A 21,444-nucleotide genomic window follows, 5' to 3' on the forward strand; every position below is an offset into this window, starting at 1 on the left:
TTGGGGAATAATATTCCCCTCTCAATTGGATTAGCAAACTGAGTCTTGAATATGTCTCATTTGACTATTGCTGAAAAAGTTCACTTTACGAAATTTTACTGTTAAAACCAATGATAATATGTTATGATCAGTATTAAGTGTTATTATTCTATAATATACATTACGTGGATGAACTTTTTACAACATACGGCTTCAAAAAACTGATATATATAATATATAGCAGTTATTCGAAGCCTTTGCTTTATCATAGGTAAGTATATCAGTCAGATGTAGACGGAGCGAGCAGAGAGAGAGAAGAAGAGTATGTAATGAAATATAGCTGAAGGAGGGGATGGCAAAGATGATGATCTATTCGTCACGGAGAAAGACGAGGAGAAGATGCAAAAGTAAGAAAAACTAGGAAGAGTAAGAGGGCTAAAGGAAGTATAATAGCAAGAAGGTTGGCGTACAGATCATTAACAGCTGTTTGCAGCATCACGCTACGCCAACACCAAGGGGTACTATCTCCCTGTACTAACACTTAAAAGGAGGCCGTCTAAGAAAAGGGCTTCCATGAGCAGTGGGTCACTGGATGAGGCTCTATTTAACATTGGCCACGGTTTCCCTCTATAGCTTGCCTGCCTGCTCAATCAATCCGTTCCATCCCTTCCAGCCCAGCAAATGACGTCACGTGGTTCGTGCTCACACAGGGTCCTTAATGCACAAGACACGCTGAACAACTTCATTTGCCCCAAGTATGCCGTAGCGAACGTGAGAACGAAGCACACCCTGTGACAAAGTGCAGGTCCAAGAATGTGGTCCATGCGAGATGCGGTGTCCTGCCTTGCCTTCTCTAATATCCATGACGCACAGCGGTAGCTTCCCCTCATTCTCCTACAGCCGCAACATCCTGTTCTATACGGACGCTTTTCAACAGATGGGTATGCGCTAAGCATTATGGGAATATGAGTGTAGTTATGAGAACATGAACGGACATTTCATTCCCCGCAAAGGACATCTCTCTCCCATACACCAAGGAACTGCACTGAACAAAAGTTCCATGCAGTGTTAACCTAAATCAAACTGCTTAGCCTTTTTCAAGGAAATCAACAGAATTCAGACCTGTATTCACTTATTCAAAAGAAAACTAAAACCAAATTGCTACAGTTACATCAAATTAGGTTCTCTGGTGTGCTTAGTACTTAGCACGCGACACGGTACTTAGGTTTGTAATAGTGCGAATGATGTTTGATAATAATTTAAAAGGTAGCATATGGAAACGAGCTTTTACGAGAAGACATAAATAGGTAGAAAGGCAGGTCACTGCAAGAGATAGGCGTAGCTAATCACACACTGTGGTACCATGTGAACGAAGCTCTAGAACCTTGGCGTGGAATTGGGACAGCATGAGTACCTCTTCGATGATAAATTGTATTTGAAGGAAGTGCGTTTGTTATAAAAGCGGGCGGGTCAAGTACGTGAGTTAACTCATACTACGTTTGTTTCCTTGTTTCCGGCTAAGAAAAAAAAAAAAAAAAAAAATTGACGGTGGAGAAAAAAAAATTTAAGTAACAAAGTGTTTCTTCAAAAAGTAAAAATTTAAAAAAAAATGTCTAAATAGTCGCATATATTCTGTTTCTCTTCTGTCTTCTGTATGTATTTAATTTATGCTATTCCCATTATCACGACAAACAAAAAAAGTTTACAACTAATAACTTCGTTTCCTGATTTCTCAAATAATTTACTCACCGACTTAACGACAGATTTATTTTTCACAAATGATTTTGGTGTTCTAAGCTCAATTTGCATACATTAATTAAGTACACCATCGTTAATGAATTTTGAGGGACATTCTGCACTTTGTTTATTAACATGGTTTGCTTATTTTGCTGATATCCTCTTCTCCAAACTGATAATTTGCATTTACACTAAACTCCAATATGTACATGACGCTAAATGAAAAAAGAAAATCTGATTAGAAAAAAATTAATATGGAGTTTATTTTCATGGACTTTAATGACATCAGTAACACGCCTAGTGCTAAGCAACTTTTAGGTATGTGGAGACTGGGACATCTTTTCTGGCTCTCTGTTGTTGTTTCAAATAACTTCAAAGGTGTTCAGTTGGATTCAGATTCGGGCTTTGGACTAAAAATGGCAGTTTTACCACATTATTCTCCTTAAACCACTTTATGCTGATCTGCTTTGTGATATGGAGTACTACCTCTTTTTAATACATATACGGCCCTTCTGCAAAGGATTGCCACAATGATGCAAGCAAGAGAGATTTGTTTAGAAGTCACGGCCGACCGGGCTAGCCGGGTGGTAAAGTGCCTGCCTGGCAACCCAAAGGTCGCGGGTTCGATTCCCGCCTCGGGCTTGGATCAAAGTACTGCAAAAACCTTGGGAGGTGCATTATGGCCACAGAAGCCTATGCGCCAACAACTACCAAAAAAAAAAAAAAAAAAAAAAAAAAAATTAGAAGTCACAGCAAGCAATCACATTCATCGTTTTATTGATGACAACCAGAAGTCAAGTCCAAATTACGTAAACTAGATCCATATCATCACACTGTCACCACCGATTTTCATTGTTGGTACAGTACAATTTGGGTGAAACCGTTCTCTGCACGTCTGTTACTTTTTTTTTTTTTTTTTTTTTTTTGATTTGGTAGTTGTTGGCGCATCGGCTTCTGTGGCCATATTGCACCTCCCAAGGTTTTTGCAGTACTTTGATCCAAGCCCGAGGCGGGAATCGAACCCGCGACCTTTGGGTTGCCGGGCAGGTACTTTACCCACTCGGCTAGCCCGGTCGGCTACACGTCTGTTACACCTGGGTGTATCCGTCTGATGCCTCCTATATGTAGTGTGATTTATCACTCCATATTATGTTCCGCCATGCTGTTCTAATGTCATCAGGATAAGCGGTGACATGTACTGCTGAGAGACAGCTTCCACTTACAATCAACTCTGAGACAATGGAACCCATTCTACGCAGTGTTTTTCCTGATGGTGATCTACACTTATTCCAGTTCTGTCAACTGTCTCTCCAATCAAAGAATCAATTGAAGTGATACCATAATGGTGCCTTTGCGATTTCGTCTCACTACCGTTTCAACTATCGACATACGCCGGAAGTCGTGAATGATGGAGGTCTACCTGACTTGGAATGAATGGTCATCTTTCACTCTGTCTTCCACTGTGTATGATGTTTCCAACAGTTGATTTTGATTGCCGCACCCTTTCTAATATTTGGCGAATGGACATGCTTGATGTGTGATGACCAATTAGCACATCTCTTGTGATCGTAGCCGACCGGGCTAGTCGAGTGGGTAAAGTACCTGCCCGGCAACCCAAAGGTCGCGGGTTCGATTCTCGCCTCGGGCTTGGATCAAAGTACTGCAAAAACCTTCGGAGGTGCAATATGGCCACAGAAGCCGATGCGCCAACAACTACCAAATCAAAAAAAAAAAAAAAATCAATCTTGTGATCGTGCCCTGGTCCTTTTCTCACCTCATTATTATTTTTTTTACCCTTCCTAATGGGGATTTCCCACCCCGTGACAGGTACCAAGTGCACAGGATGATTGTTATATCTACCTATTATTACTATTGATCGAGGAACTCTCTGACTATCCTACAGGTGTTCAGGATTGCGAATTTCTGGAGTTCCTCGTACGTGTTCTCTGGCAGGCCTATTGCTGCTAGGCCCTTGTGTAGAGTGTTTGGCACCATGTCGGTGGTTGACACGGTCTTTACTTGTCCATATGCTACATAGGGCCGCCGTAGCCTAGTGGTCAGGCGCGAGGGTGCATAAGTACACGTGCCTTGAGTGACCGGGGTTCAAGCCCGTGACTGCTGAATACGGTGCTGTTTCTTGTATTCTGTCTATCTTGTTAACTCCTCTGACTGTTTGGTCGTCCCGGAGTATAAACAGAAAATTTAATTAATTTATTTATTTACGCCTGTCTGCTTCCTGATCTTTTCCTAGTGGGTTTTCTGGAGGTTGATGGTGTTGGATACAGCTATATCGATGAGGTAGGTAGCCTTTACCTTCTTGTCAACGAGGGTTATGTCCACTCTGTTTTACGGGATCATCTTTTCCGTTATTATGGCGCGATCATCTTTCGGGATCATCTTTTCCGTTATTATGGCGCGGTCCCAATACAACTTGTGGGTTGGGGTTCGTACTTTTAATACGGTACACTTTCTTTGATCAACTGGTATTTCCTCGCTAGCTTCTGATGTATTATCGGACCTGGTGACCTGATCGTGTCTATGAGTATACTCTGTCTGGGTGATCACCCTGCATCCTGCAGTAATGTGTTGAATCGTTTTTAAGATCAAGTGGCATCGTCGACATGTGTCATCTGTCACTTAGGGTTCCTTGGCGATGTATTTTCTATAGTTCCTAGTGTTGATTACTTGGTCCTGGATGGCGAACATGAATCCTTCAGTCTCTGAGAAGAGAGCCTCGCTGGTGAGCCATGCATTGGAAGCCATTTTATCTATGTGGTCTTGATAATAATAATAATAATTATTATTATTATTATTATTATGCCGGTCTCACAGCGTGATGGACACGCGTTCAATCCCACCAAGGCGGTACTCGAACCCGAGTCCATCAGGCTGGCGATCCAGTGTCTTAACCACTGGGCCATCGCCTCCCCATTGTTATTATTATCATCATCATCTGTTTATCTGTTTATTGCTCTCTATTTATCACTGAATATGCATACATTTTTAAATCCTACTTTTAACTGGCTATCTGCCTATCATGTTACCTCTTGAATTAACTATTAGTTTCCAATGGTTAAGTGCCCATATATATATATATATATATATATATTAGAGGATAATGTACATGAAACGGTTCTTATAAATTTAGCTATGTATACACTATGTTTAAACTTTACTAATCTTGCTGAATCTTGTTTAGCATAAAATAACTACTATTGAAATGGAGTGCGGCGATGAGAGGCACTAGGCCTTTCATTGTTTTTTCGGAGGAGCTACATTTATTGCGTAACAGTTATCAGGATCAAAAAGTTCTTATGGAATAGGAACAATATGAGTACAATAGGAAATAATTTAAATGATTAATCTATTATGAAACTACTGTGCACAACCCATCATACAGTACAATGACGGAAAAAATTAGCGTATAAATTCACCCGACGACGGACCTTTTTTATTATACTTTTTATTTGAAAAAGTCTAATAAAAAAGGACTACCTTGAAAAATCTGACCCCATGTGGCTACCCAAGAGTATAAAGATAAAATTTATGTTTATTAATTTTTGGACGAGGGATTATGTGTTTTAATCTTTTTCCGATGAAATATTTTCATTACGTAATCAGTCATATAACGTAACCCGATTCAAACAAAGCAGAGGGATTCAACAGAGTCAGCGACATAATATTGTTCTGGACGAAGACGTCTTTTATAAATCGGCTGAGACCACTTTTTAACCAATTCTTTGAAGTTCAGAGTGCTTTGGAACTACCTGAAAATACCTGTATTGCATGGCCCATGTTGTCCTCAGTTGACATCTGTACAGAGTAACTGATCACCACAGTTAACAAAATGCATTCCAAGTCGGTCGTCGGGCCTGACAAATTTCACCCCTTTCATCATAAAAATCTGTAGCCAATTTATAGTTGATCTCATGCTGCATATTTTCAGACAAATCCTACGCACCAGCTCGCTCCCGACAATCTGGTAGCAAAATATTGTGAAGCCAGGTCCCAAAGATGAAAAACCAAAAGTCCCACAAAGATTTTAGATTCATTGAAATAAATAGAAACTTTCTAAAAATATTTTAAAAACTACTATATTCCCAATCTCCCACTACTGTTTTTACCATAGGTCTGCTCATCTCCACGTTTCTTTAATAAAACATCGGTAATCACCAATCTTTTAGACACGCTAGTCAGAATTCAGGAAGATTTCTGACTAGTGATAAAATCAAATCAACAAATCCCACAATTCATCTTCCTTGATATAAATAAATAAATTTTCTGTTTATACTCCGGGACGACCAAACGGTCAGAGGAGTTTAGAAGATACACAGAATACAAGAAACAGCACCGTATTCAGCAGTCACGGCCTTGAACCCCGGTCACTCAAGGCACGTGTACTAATGCACCCGCGCGCCTGACCACTAGGCTACGGCGGCCTTTAAAGTCTGTCTTTGATGAATTCACTGTTCCGGCTGTTCTTAATATTCTACAAAATTATTTCAACATCGATGGAAATATTCTCTTAATTTTGGTAGCTATCAGTCACCTTTCAGTCATCCACCAACAATTTCTTCACGAATGCACGAATTCGTGAAGAAATGCCACAAGAAAGGGTTCTTGTGGCATCTCTATCCTTTTGTTTGCCGTTGCACTTGAGCCGTTCCTCTCCAATCATCCCGATCTATTGTCACATACGGATGACCTCAGGCTATTCTGACTCGACAGACTTCCTAACTGTTAATTGAACTTCAAATCTACTCTATTGGTCTGGAAATTAGCCACAGCAAATCAGCTCAAATGACATTTACGAACAAAAGGTAGAAGAATGGCATAAATATCCAAGTCACCAACACTCAAATTCAAAAAGTCAAATCCCATAAATACTTTGGGCTTGTCTGGGATGGCAACCTGACATTTCTCCAGCACTTTAAAGAAACAAAAATCAGAATGTTAGCATACTTGTCGAACATCACGCAGGACTTACTAAACAACGCGACAATGATGATATAATATACTCAAACCTGCCTTAATTTTAATTATAAAAAAGTACCATCCACATTATACTTACTACGAAATGTATATTCGTATGGGCTAATGCTACACGCCATAAGCAATTGCTTCAGTAGCGCAAAGCACTCCTCCAACTTTGCATACCATGACGTTACAACTTGACCTCGGTTTTACATTACGCGTCGCGTTATGATACCTGTGGTAGCATAACGCGATCATACCCACAGGAATCGGAGATGGGGGAACCCCTGGTGCCGTTTGACCCCAAACACACTTTACACACCCACAGGTATGATCCCTTGATACCTGTGGGATCAACAATTAAATATCACAACATGCTTGAGCATTGTTGCTAACTACGTACATACCGTCATGCCCACAGTTTATTCGCCTGATAACGGCTACTTCCAGCAGGACAGTGTGCCATTTCACAAGACACGTTTCATTTGTGAATAGTACCAGGCGCATGAGGGTGATGAAAGGAGCTAGAACCGCATCACACAGTTGTCGCACCTGCATGAGCCAGCATCTCTGTGATACGTGTTCGGAACCTCGTGGAGACCATGACCTAACGACTTGAGGCTATTCTGAAGGATAAAAGAAATGCTACTCGCTATTAGGTCGATGCATGTAAGAAATTTGTAATTAGGAAATTTATTGGAGAATATTTTGGCAAATTATGTAAACCTCTTAAACAATTTAGTTTAAAGTAAAAAAAAAAAAAAAGCAAAAATTCCTACTAATCAGCTAAGTGGAGCAATTTACAGTGCAACCTCAATATAGCACGCCTCTTCAAACCACGGTTTTGGATATACGGGGGGTATGATTATGTCACCAAAACGAATTATGAAAAAAGTTGTGTTCAAAAAAATAGCAGCTTCATATTGGAAACTAGAAAAAATGAATACTGTATGTACATCCTACTATAGTATTTCTAAGAGGGGAAATTAGCTGCATATTCGCTTCGATATATTCAGCTCCAGAGTAATTTTTGTAAACAACCGGATTCGTCAGAGACTAATTACTGTAGACACCCAGTTTCTGCCCTCAGCTAGAGATGCAATGAAGGAGTATATCAATGGAACGCTAATTTCAAACAGTTACCTCTGGAGAGGAGTACGGCTGCCATTCATCAAGAGCGTTACATTAGTTACAAAGCAAATTTTTGTAAATAACAGCGCAGGACATCATTTCTTCAACTAGAAGTTACAGTTATGACAGCAAAAACTAAGGGCTAAACTAAACAAAAATATAGTAGGCCAGACAGTTTGGTTTCCATGTAGTATTCTCGAAACACGGTGATTTCGTGATTTCTAGGGCATCAGAAATAAATATACGACAAAATTAGTAAATCTGTAGGACAAAAGTAATGGCCACCAAAATAAAAAATATACAATTGAAGAAAGCTAAAAAATATCGAAAGAGTTAAGAGTGGCGAACAAAATGTGGTATATATCGCGAGTGTGTGATTCCAGAAGGAACGATCTGCGGTTGGATGAAAGAGGAAGGAAAATTGCGTTAATTAGTAGACTGTGTAGCAGATGAAGTAGGCTTGTAAAGAAAGAAAACTAGACTGTGAAAAAACAGTGATGTGGATCAGTGCTTATACAAGTGGTTTCTTCAGAAGCGTAGCAACGAGCACCAATAAATGGGGTAATTTTGAAAGCACGGGCACTTAAATTTCATAAGATACTTGGTGTAGATGATGAACCATTTAAAGTTCCTAAAGGATGGCTTTGGAAATGGAAGGCTTGTCATTGAATGTCCCAGGCTAGTCTTGCAGACGAATCTTCGTTTGCTGACATTACAGCAGCAGAAGCGTTCCTTGAATTTCTGCGTAATATGATTCAAGTTGGCGATTTTCACAGATGATCAATTGTACAACTGTGACGAAACAACATGCACTATAAATTTTTCTCCGACAAGTCACTAGATATTAAAACGGCACCTAACAAAGCGGGCACGAAATCTAATACATAGGGAATTACCGTGTTACTGTGCGCAAACAAGACTGGAAATCACAAGGTAAAGCCTTTGTGCATCGGTAAAAGTCGAAGTCCCTGGTGATTCAAGCACGTCAAAATAAAATGTCTACCTGTGAGTTATAAAAATAGCTCCAACGCTTGGATGATGAGTGATATTTTTTCTTCATGGTTTGAAAGGTTAGTTTGTACCATCGGCAGAAACGCCACTTGCTTTCCAAAAAACTTGAAGAAAAGGCTCTGTTAATGTTGGATCACTGCCCAGCTCATTCTTCGGCTGATGTCCTGAAATCGAAAGATGGCAAGATCAGAGTCGCGTTTCTGCCAAGGAACACAGCTGCACTAATTCAGACCATGAATCAGGCATTATTCGAGCTTTCAAGGCCTACTATCGTGAAGAGCTGCTTGCTGGTGTTGTCAACTCAGAAATTCAAGTTCTAGAATTCCTGAAAACATTAACGCTGAAGGACGTTGCTACAATATTGGACTGGCGTGAGAGAAAGTAAATTCAACAACAATTGAAAACTGCTGGAAAAAATGTATTGGAAAAGACGAGATCACTAATAATAATAATAACCTTGAATTAGCAGCGTTTTCAGAACAAGAAGCAAAGATTGTTTGTAACGTATTTGGTGGCAGTCTTGGAGCAAATAACCTGGCTGCTTGGATGGAAGTGGATGCGGAAGCTCCAGTTGCGCATTATCTGAGCGAGGAAGAAATCGCAGCCTCTCTGAACAGTCAGAAGACAATCGACAAACCGAAGGCCAGTGACATAGGGAGTGGGATCAATTAGTTGACAATGAGATGGAGTCTGTTCCTATCACTAAAGAAGCACTAATACAGAGTATTAACTCCCTCAGGCCAACTAACACAGCTGGAGTTGATGGAGTCCCCCACTTCATGGTAAAGTGTCTTAGTCCTTACCTAATTGAACCACTCCAAGCAATTTATAGCTCTATCCTTGCTTGCCGAGTTTTCCCTGAGAACTGGAATAAGTACGCTGTAATTCCAATGCCGAAAATTACAAAGCCTAACCTTGTGGAGCACTATAGGCCAATATCTACTGCATCTACCCTGTTAAAAGTACTGGAGAAAGCTCTGTTGCCAAAGTTGTCGAATCAGATACTGGCTGGGCAGCCTCAACAAATTCATTATTCAATGACTGCAAGATCAACAATAACTAACCTCCTCACAGTTCAGGCCACGATACTAAATGCTTTCCAAGCCAGAAAGGAAATTGCAATAATTTATGCCGATATAAAAGCAGCCTTCGATAGCCTGGATGTACATGCCTTACTTCATCTGCTCCAACACGCCTTCCAAATAAAAGGAAATTTGCTGAAGTTCCTACAGGCCCTACTTACTTGTCGGTCCATTTATTACCGCACAGATAGTCAGATCCTCCAACGCCAACCCCATGCAGGAGTTCCACAGGGTGGAGTTTTATCAGGACTCCTCTTTACCGCCATGATGATCCCGTTCTGCAACAGCAGTAGGGATGATGTATGCACTTATGCAGATGACATTAAGATCCTAACACCCATCCAACCGTCCATGAACAACAGGGCATTGTGTGAGCAGATTAATTATAAGCTTCTGAACTTATTCGTGTACTTGGACAAATTTGGATTGGCCCTAAATCCGCAGAAGACTGTAATCATGGTGTACTCGCTCAAAAAATCGCCTACGCTCGTACACCCGAAACTTAATGGCAAACCTATCCCAGTTGTTGAGACGCATAGAGATCTCGGAGTAACATTTAATACGAAACTTACGTTCAACTCTCATATTGACCTGATTGTAAAGAAAATGAACTACTTACGTTGGGCAACAAAACAGCACCTCTTGCACGTGAAACAGACTGCAACAACCGCACGATATTTAAGAACCACAGTGTATTCAGCCATTTTGTATGGCGCTGAATTGTGGGCATCAGCCACCCCTACCCACATTAGGAGAATATATGCGAGTGAATTCTGGCTGCTGAAGTGGGCTAACCATAAGCACCACCTCACTCAACAGTTAAGGACCACGCAGCTCTCCGAACAGCTTAAACTGCAGCGTTTACCAGACATCATTTCCTGGAAACGATTAATAACTACAATCAAAATGATGACTGGCACGATATCATCACCATGCTACTGGCAGCTTTGTGAGTGGCACATCCCGCCATCTGCATTAAGAGGTACAAAATCCTTGAGAATGAAGACCAACAGACTGAAGATGGCCGACAGGTTTATACCCGCCAGTGCGTTAGAATCAATTCAGTGCCTAACACATATCGGAATTGACCTACAAAGGCTCATAGAAGACCCGAAATATAGGAAACAAACCGCAGTGTGGCTCGCTGAGGCTACTGTTGCCTAGTAGTTGTGTGAATTTCTGTCAAGAACTGCAATTGAAATTGAATAATGTATATCTCGCACAAGTTGATCAGTGGATGTGATGTAAGATGAACTTTTGTATTACAATTGCCAGGACTCTAGACAGAAATGTAGTGAAGAGTAATGTAGTTTAAATGTCATCTTTTCGTGTATATTTAACCTTTCTTGTATATTTTAGACATTCTTTTATTCGCATTTTATGATAATCCCCTGGCATTGTCTGCCGTGAAGGGAATTTGTCACTTACCAATGTACACCTATATTTTAAATTTGGTAGGACAAATAAAGATTTATTTATGACTTAGAAGATAATGTGGATGACTCGTGTAAGGTAAAAGCATCAGAAATTAACAAAGTGCTTGAAAACATTAATGAGGTGATGGGTTTTTTTTTTTTATGAAAAACCCAAACACGAGAGGTATTAGAACCTATAGTACTTAGTACCATGGTTGGAGGTTGAGAAGATGAAAGACGATATTTGTTGACATTAGATACGAATTTCTGCAGATTGTAATTTTCAGGAAATACGTATGAAGGAAGGTTGTTTCAGAAAATGGAAGTTGAATGAATAAATGAGGAAGAAGAAAAGTTGGTTCTGTGAGTTTGAAGTTGGACAGTAAATGGATGGCGGCATGTGTTCAGACTGTTTTGAAAGAGAGAGCGGGAATTATAGAAGCCAATTCAGAAGAACAGTGCCCATGGAAGTATCTGTAGAAGAGGCATGCAGCAGAAACAGAACCTCTATGAGACAGCTACGGGACAAATATGATTAGAACGTCAGAGTGATAGTGAACATCTTCATTTATTGCATCTGACCACTATTAAGAATTATGTTCTGAAATAACTCTGTCACCAATTCCCGCAAACTAAATTACATGAGAACAGATCCGTAAAATGTAAGTTCATAACAACATTGTGTATTAGCAGAATATAAAGGGAATGATATAACCTTTAATACTTTGTCTTTTAGTCTGTATACTCATAAAACTTTAGTAAATAAAGTATTTATTTACTAAGTAAAGTGTATTACGTTAAAAAAAAAAAAAAAAAAAAAAAAAAAAAAAACAGAGGATAAAAATAGTAATTTTGTTCGGCTATAACATGCTTCGCTTGTAACACTGTTAATGTTGTCGTCTGACATCCGCGTTATATCGAGGTCGCACTGTATTTAAATTAAAACATGTCCTTTTGAAGAGGTGCAGGATTTTTTCTATCTAAGTTCTTATATTACTATTGTTATTATTAAATCAGTTTATTGTCGTTTGCTCACCCCTGAACAACCTTCAGGTCAGGGGTGCCTATATACATTTGTGCATTACAACAAAATAATAAACGTACAAATCAATATTAAAAAAATATGCATATTGAAACATTAGATATAAATAAAATAATGCTAACCTTATGTATCAGGTATCATACAATATCAGCATTTTTTTTATTTTTTCACACAAAAAACATATCTGCATGAAAGTTTTGTTTACCACTGATGATTATTAACATTTGTTGCACGTGTAAATAAAGAACAGTGCCTTAAGTGGGAGCTGGCTACAGATATTGCTTGAACCCATATTGAACGGGATGATCTGGACACTTCTACAGCTCTCTTAGGTGGTGCATGTCCCACCTAAGATTTATGCGTGTCAATCTTCAGGGTGTTGTACGTTTGGAGGGTGTGAGGATATGTGAACAGAAGAGGAAAGCCTTCTAAGCATCGCTAAATTCTATAACGAGCTTCTCTAGAGAGTCCACGCGTCATTGGTAAAGCAGCGTGAACACAGCCTAGGGCACGCAACAAGGTTGTGAACATTACGGGAGTCAAGACGATCGCGGAAGAGCTGAAAGAGGATACGTAGATTTCCTGGTATGAGCAACTGATACTAAGGGTTAGAACTAAGGATAGCATACGTGATAGAGCTCAAGGTGATTTAAGGATGAACACTAACACGATTCAGTCACCTTAATATGCAGTACACGATACTCATGAATTTTTCGATGTTAGTGAGCGGGACAGAGGATCATAATTCGAGGCATACATGTTAATCGGAGGTGCTGTTTGAAAGTCAGGCCTTCTGTACTAAAGGATTGTTTAAATGAGTTATGAAAGAGCAAAAAACCTTAAAACTTCAGAAAAACCAAAATAAACATTTGGAAGAGTCTCTCTCTCTCTCTCTTCTAATTTTTGGATGCCAATATTTCATTAAACTTGAAGATATCCTCTGTCAACTGGACATGGTTTCAGGTTTGTATCATGTTCCTTATTCACACAGTAACGTTTTCGTTTTGTAAAGGAGGTTTGTGGAGGTTTGAGGTCTGTGTATTATCAATACACAGGTTCTTAGACCTGTGTATTGATAATACACTAATTTTACACACACTATACCTCCTGTTTTCATATCTAGATTGGTCCAGTAACCAAATAACATCCAGTCAGCGGTGATTCTGTGGTCGGAAACAGCTCATTGATGTGACAGGCCAACGGAGGCCTTTTCTACGGGGTAACTGAATGCATAACTCATTGCACCTTTTCACGGAATGGGATATTGCAGCCGACGGTTGAGCCTATTTTCACTTGTGTTAGATAAAAACAAGACATGGTTACAGTGGGTTCAGGAACACCAACACTGGGCAGCAAAGGATTGGGAAAACGTTGCTTGTTTCACTTTAAAGGGAAGCCCAGAATATGGCGAAAATAGCACGAATCCATAGACCTGTCTTGCTAGGTGTCAATAGTACACGCTAATGGTGGCATCGTAATTATGTGGTGCGCATTGAGTTCTTTGATAACAGTAGAGAAACATTTAGATGCCACAGTTTATGTGGAAATTTTCTCCAACCAGGTGCATCCCTTCATGGCAACAGCATTTCTATCTACGAATCGGTTCTTCCAACAGGATAACACGCTATGTCACAAAGCCAGAAATGCATACAACTGATTTCAGGAACATGAGATTGGATTCACATACTGCAATGGCCTCCCCAGTCATTAGATTTCATTCCAATTGCTCACCGTAGGATGAGGGGTAGCGAGTTCTTCGGAGTAGAGTTCTGAAATGAGCCAATTTACAACAATTGTTGGAAGCAATTGGGTTAGCATGGACCAGCTTCCCTTTGGCACGATTTCACATTGGTAGCTTTTATAAGATTTGTAAGTTACTCACTGATAGCTTTTACAAACGTCACACAATTGTATAACATTAAAAAAAAAATGTTCTGGGGGCTCCTGATTTCCTCTCCCCTCCCATGGGTGCACTTGTGGCCCTCATGGGGTCGTTATTAAGCGACTCATCACCGAAACATGCTTGAATAACTGATTGGAACAGCTATCTATTTATTTATTATTATTATTTTTTCACTCTTCGCTATTTTACCGAACCGCGCTTCACGCTTGCTAGACAATAACCAACTCAGTGTCTCTTGTAATTTCGAAGTGCAGCAATGGATAATTACTATTTACAATGGCGTCCACAAATTTCTGTTAAACTACTAACCTTGAAAAAACCAAGTGCACCCTTTATTGTCGTCTTATAAAGTGAACGTTTAATAAAGTGAACCCTTTATTAACGTCTGTTACACCTTACATTGTAACTGTTTCATTGCAGCCGATATAACAGCACAACAATTAATAATGGACCGTTTTGTGGTTCATGGGTTAGATCTCGCAATTGGAAAAAAAAAATAATAATATACCGTATATATATATATATTGTTTAAATACCGACATGACCTCATAGGTCACAGGAGCTTTCAGTTTTGACAATAATAATCTAATAATCATTAACCGTATTTAGAAGCCATGTGGGCTTGAACCACAGTCAACTCAAGAACCATAGCTTGGCTTCAGTACTTCCGTTTACCATTACCATTCATACGTGTATAATATACCAAACTAAGCATACTTTGTACGTTCACAGAATCTGTACACAACAGAGCGCCCTTTACCGAAATGGCCTTCACTGGCACCCATATATTATTTTTCCATGAATTTAAAACCTATTTTAAGCAATTTATCAGTGTTTCTATCGAGTGACGATTAATATCTAGAAAACTAATAAAGCTAATATTGAGCTAGCGTTCGGCCGTGCTTTCAGGTTATTTCTGGTTTTGGTCCGTGGACTGAGGAATAAAAACTAAAAATACAGCGACATCTACTGACAAAAGAAATTATATAGACATTTCTCGCCCATCTTGTTTTTATTCTCATTCGCTTAATGATTAAAGTCGATTACCAAGTGGGATAAGTGAGGGCTTCTATGGATGTCTTAATGTTAGTTCTAATGAGCTAAACGTTAGTATGGCTGATAGGCGTATTGAAAAAGTCGCGGACTGCAATAAGCAGACAATTTTCCATAATGTCTTGTACTGATTACGTTTTCCACTGTTAACAGGGGAAGGGGGTGGAGAAGGGATATAATGGCTGGAAGCTTGATTAAAATGGCTCGCTCGCCGTCAATTGTGATGGACGAGGACAGCAACTAAGGCCTAAATGAGGCACTTTACGTAATTGGCTGGCCTTTATCATGGCTGGTCGGCGCACGCCAGATACCTGAAGTCACCAGGACATCTTTAATCCGCGTGCAGCTCCGTGTCGCCATACGGTATCGGCGACCACGTTATTATGTCTCGCGGCAGGCTTTCTTACCCCCCTTCCCCAGTGCCATGCAAAAGTCCCCATCACGTGACAAGCATTGCGGGCGACACTACAGCTATCCTTACAACTCCGTTTAGCGCGCGCGGCGGTACGACTCGACTTTGTCGTGTGACCGGAAATGCGAATGATGTAGAAAGTGACCGCTTTTTCCGACGCGGCACGTGCTGCATTCAACTTCTCGCGAGGACACTCGCGGCTAAATCCTGACAATAAAGTGGTTTATTGATGGGGACGGGGAATAAGAGTCCGTCACGCAGTGTAGGAGTATCAGGGTTTGGGGTAGGTGAGAGACATATACTCCGGAAGTTTATATATATATATATATATAGAAAGGTAATCATTGAAGGGTTATTTAATAGCTCGTGCAGAAAGAGATCATGTGAATGCAATGATGATGTTAGTGTCTCGCGTGCAAATTTGCCTACCTGTGTGTCTACGCCAAACGATTCTCGAAATTCGTTTGTCCACTGTAATCAACGTTCACTTTTTTTCCGCTCCCATGAACAAACGGGTTATCGATTATATTTCTTCGCTTTTAAGACTACTCGGAAACGTTAGCCAACAACTTTTATCGCTCCGGTCATACTTCGGGGGGCGGGGGGAAGAATTATTTTCAGGGCATGTTATCAATTGTGGTTTTAGGAACACCGATCATGTAATGTTAGCGATATAGACACTTTCAATAGGTATCAAACAAATATCATCTTTATTGTGGTACATAAACTTTTATACAAATCCCTTCATTGCTAAGGAAAGCCAGGGGTTTGTAATATGCAAAATTAATAAATCAAATCAAATTAAATCTAAATTTCATTTTCCGCGATTACTCTTTGAATTCTTTCTGTATCACCACGTCCGAATCTAACTACGTCTGCTGCTGTTATTTTGTTAAAATACTTAAAATAGATATCGCTCTTAATAATATTGTTTCCTTCTCTTTTTATTTGTTTCTTGTAAGGAAGATCTGAAACTTCTTGATAGCTGTATAAATGACAAAGGATAAGGGATAAATTGTACTGTTTGTGGATGGAAAATATATGGTAAACGATATATTTTCAATCGTAAACCTTTGAGCTTTCAACCACTGAACAGCAAAGCAGAAAGACGTCTGCAGAGACACGCGTTGATGGGAGTACCAATGAAGCGAAGTTGCTTCACTATAGTCACAAGAATTTGCTACACTAGTTCTTTCTCTCTGCGTTAGACGGGACAGAACAGTTTATGTTCTGGTCAAATGCACTCACAGAAACAGGACGTTGCGTCTTGATATGAGGAACGTTCTGCAAGGGGAGAGAAAAAAAAAAAAAAAAAAAAAAAAACGAGAAAGAAAGTTAAGTGGCGTTTTTGATGTACATCGTCAACCATAGGACTCTTCACCTGTTCTTGAAAACGTAGATACAAACTGACAACTTTAGATCAAAATTACGAACAAATCAGCATATCATTCAATGGAATGAGATTCGTGATAACAACATTATAGATAATAATATGGAAAAAGATACCTACTCCTTCCCCCATGTTATATACACTTCCTCAGCCGAATTATGGATAAAATGTTAATGGACCAGCAAATGCATTAGTCACTTTAGAGGTGTGGATAATGTCAGTCATTCATATTTTTGTATACGCGATTCTGAAACCAGTGCTTTCTGGATTTTTTTCTGAATTCGTCCTGTTGACACACAAACAATACAGAGGGCCGGCCCTATGACATCCTTTGTTGAACTCCCACATAAGAATTTTATAACGTGATGACATTAATTTTTTATAACCGTCATAAGTATATCCACAAAATTAATTCGCTGGCCAATGAACAAGTCAAAGAAATGGAAGAATATTTGAAAGAAATAAGGTCAGAATAAAACCTATCAAGATGCACAAACGGTGATAACAAATAGCAGAATTAAAAATAATATAGATGTTAAAATTCGTGGGGAAGAGTTAAAAATATAAGTACACCTGGCAACTTTGCCGTGATGGGAAAGATTTATTTATACATACAGATCTAGGATTGACTTAGGGTGAAGATTCCAGGAGTAGGAGTGATCAGGATGAGTAAGCTCATATCTCGCCACGCAGTAAACGTTTTAGTCTTGATAGCCTTAAAGATGTTTTCTAGCCAACTCCGAATATATCCTAATTCGCCTGAGCGTTGGATAAAAAATATAGGAACAAACTTTATCTTATTTATACCACTGGCCAAATTCTAAATTTCCAGCCAGAATTAGCCAAGAAGACTAATCAGCACAATCAAAACTGATGAGACGATCAGCAGAGTGTATCATGCTAAAAGGAATCTCTGATTCAGTTTACTAGTATGTAAATGGATTTATTTATTTTTTATTTAACTCATTTTAGTTATATAACTCATCTCTGTCTGGTCACAAAGGCAAGGAGTGTGAATATTGTATTTTATTTTACAACTTATCGATTGCTAACATTAGCACACATTTTCAAATGGTACAATTTCATTAGCTGTCGCCAGAGATACACCATATTACAGCTTGCGGATCTCTTAATTTATAGAACACAAGTAAATTGATTTTTATAATGTTATTTTAACAGTTCAACAGGACTAAAAGTTAAGTTTTATTTCCAGTTTTATGCAGTTCTGAACAGACGTTCACCGTCTTCAGGGAAATTTGCGCAGCTATGAATTCTATCAACTGTAGAACGTCTAGGATAAGGACTGTTGGATGCTTAAAATTCTGTCTTGTCTTGTCTTCTTATAACTTTCTGTCACCACCGTATTTCTATATTTCTGATCACTACGCATATGGTTTTTCATAGTCGAGGTTAAGCCTATTTCGCAGTTGTAAGGTGTTTGTGAAAAACATTTACCACGTAGGAAACTCGGTGTGCTTAGGCCGTAGAACCAAATGTTGTCCCTCTTTGACAACTCTCCTGGGTTGATTTGATTCACAAACCGGTATATGCCTGGTGTATTCATTCAATGAGAAAGGAGTTGATCAAGCGTAACAGTTGCTTTCTGTTAGCATATATCTCCATGGGGCGATGTTGAGCGTTGCAAAGTAGACTGACTTTGAGGTAGTAAAGGGACTCGGTAGCGCTATTAATCTGTTTGAGGACTCAGTACTCCATGGCAAGGAATTTCCTAACGTAGGAGTGGGAAATGAATGTCTATATGGCAGATGCCTTCAAAACAACCGGGGTGAGAATCTGTGTACATACTGGACCACTAGTTTTGTGTCTGTTATACTAACTTCTTGTCGAATACTTTAATTCCGCAGTCTTTTGCTTTTGTAGCACTGAACTGAATAAGATTTTCGTCCCAGGTTAAACGAAATCTGTGTGTGTTTACACTTTCTTAACGGAATTATTCCGTATTGAGGCGTTTATTATATCATTCTTCAATCTTTTTCTTGTAAAGGTAATCCGGGCAGATTTACCAACATTGATCTGTAGCTCAGTCATGCGTAGGTATCTTTCGAAATTATTTAGATTCCGCCCCCCCCTTGTTAGTTGTTGGCGCATCAGCTTCTATGGCCATAATGCACCTCCCAAAGTTTTTGCATTTTACTGTGATCCAAGCCCGAGGTGGGAATCGAACCCGGGACCTTTCGTTTGCCAGGCATGCACTTTACCTACCTGGCTAGCCCGGTCGGCAGATTTTTGTTTATCCCTTCCTGTATTGTAAAGTGCTGTCTGTACCATCTGGTATGACATGGTTTGTCATCAGTATAGGATGAATTATACTGACAGACTGCTTTTTATGTCTCTTTTAGAGCATTTTTTTTTTTAATCTAATCACAATAATTGGGAATTAAAATTATTTTAGGACCTTAATACTTTACAACTTTGTATCCAGTGACTGTCAAAAGATTTGTTTTTGGCAATAAATTGCAAAAATTTATTTCCAAAAGCAAATAATAATAATAAAAAAAATAATGATACACCTTTCCTAATTCCCTGTTTCTAATATCGTTCGCATATTCAGTCCGCGTCCTGTCCGGCCGCCTTTCGTCGCACACCGTGGGAGCACGAGCATGAAATGGCACTGAACGCTTCGCTGCCGACACGTGGGTCCGCCAGAAGTGGGATATCCTCGACCGTGGCCACCTACAATTAAAGGTTTTCCCACAGGTGAACGTTGCTTTGATCAATAGCTGGAAGGATAGTATCTGAGTTAATTCGCTTTCCTATCAACCCGGACTCACCGAGGAGAAACACGGATATAGCGGCAAAAATCGAACAACAACAAATAAATTGGGATACCGGATTTCGCATCGAGTCACTCGGCTCCATTATAGTGTAGTTCCCAGACATTACACCTTTGCTTGACAATGGAACCCTATTTCATGTTTCGCTACCATGTACTCAACACGATTTCCCCCTCCCTGCCGACCTTGATTGGCACGCAACTATGTCATGTGGACATTATAATCCGTTGTTATACGGTATCAGAAGTAACTTTTTACAGGAATTATTTTGACCTTTCCATTTAATTTGTTATCTATGGGACCTATAGAGTCAACCATTTCCTTTTGGTTATTTACTTTTTATGTATAGAAGCAGTTCTGTCCTCGTCAGAACGTGTAAGAAAAGTTCCATATTGCAGGCTTGAGAGTACAACACGTTACAAATACACAGTTAGCACTTTCTGCTGGCTGTTGCGTCACATGAATGACTTATCAACCCCACTGTTTGGGCAGTAAAGAGTAGACTATTCAATGGGTCGTAGTCTTTTTTTTTTGATCGCGGGTCAATATATGGTTACAGTATGCTAATTCAAAACTTCAAACGAAAATTAAAAATTTCGCGTTCGGTCGCAGCTTAATCTAGCGCTCAGTTTATGCAGATATTCAGTGTGTATGATGTATCGCACGATTACATGTTTTATCATCGCAAACATGAATCATAATCTCAGCATTCTTAACAGGTATTAAATATAAGTTTAAAACCTATAAATATAACTATAAAACCTATTAAATATAAGTTTATATTTTCCGGTATCCGTTAAAAATTATTGGAAGTTGATTTTTTGAAGTCTTCAACCTATGAAACGAGCGACCTGTTTGGTGAGTGGATCCACTGAAAAGCTGTCTTTCTTCTGGTCCTTCCAGATTAAGATAAACTTGAACCTTGAATTATATAACGCTGTTATATATATATATATATTCATTCCGAACTGATTAGCAAAATACTAACAACTGAACTGCCCCCCCCCCTTTTTTTTTTATATTTTATTGAAATTGAAGCTAATTTGCTATTCAGAAGACCCTAAAATATTCAGTCCTTAAGTGCTTACCGAATCGCTTGTGACTGTTGAGAGAAAGCTAAAACGTTTTATATTATTCTTACTCGTATAAATTAAGTAAAGACATTGAAAAATCGCTAAAATTATTTATCAATGAAGCAGCCCTTGCGCTTTTCATGAGAGTTATCATAGTGAAACGTGCTCCTCTTTTATATAAACTGTGTTCACATATGGTTAGGTTGTTCATTAAACTCTTGTCACACATATTTTCCCAATGTATAGTGCAGTTTCACCCACACAGTTGTCCTGTAGAGCTTATCACTATTTTTCTAGGTTGAATGTCACGGTGTATTATATTTGACATAGTTCTTTGTTTAGCTCCAATCAAAGTGCCTATCTATCTATGGTCACTGTAACTTAGATAATCGTATGTGTATGTAATTAGGTCGCTATTACAGTTGCCCAAACAACAAAATTTATTTT

This window comes from Mastigoproctus giganteus, chromosome 6 (genome assembly GCF_048544385.1).
Source record: "Mastigoproctus giganteus isolate SK-2022 chromosome 6, ASM4854438v1, whole genome shotgun sequence".
Taxonomy (NCBI): Eukaryota; Metazoa; Arthropoda; class Arachnida; order Uropygi; family Thelyphonidae; genus Mastigoproctus; species Mastigoproctus giganteus.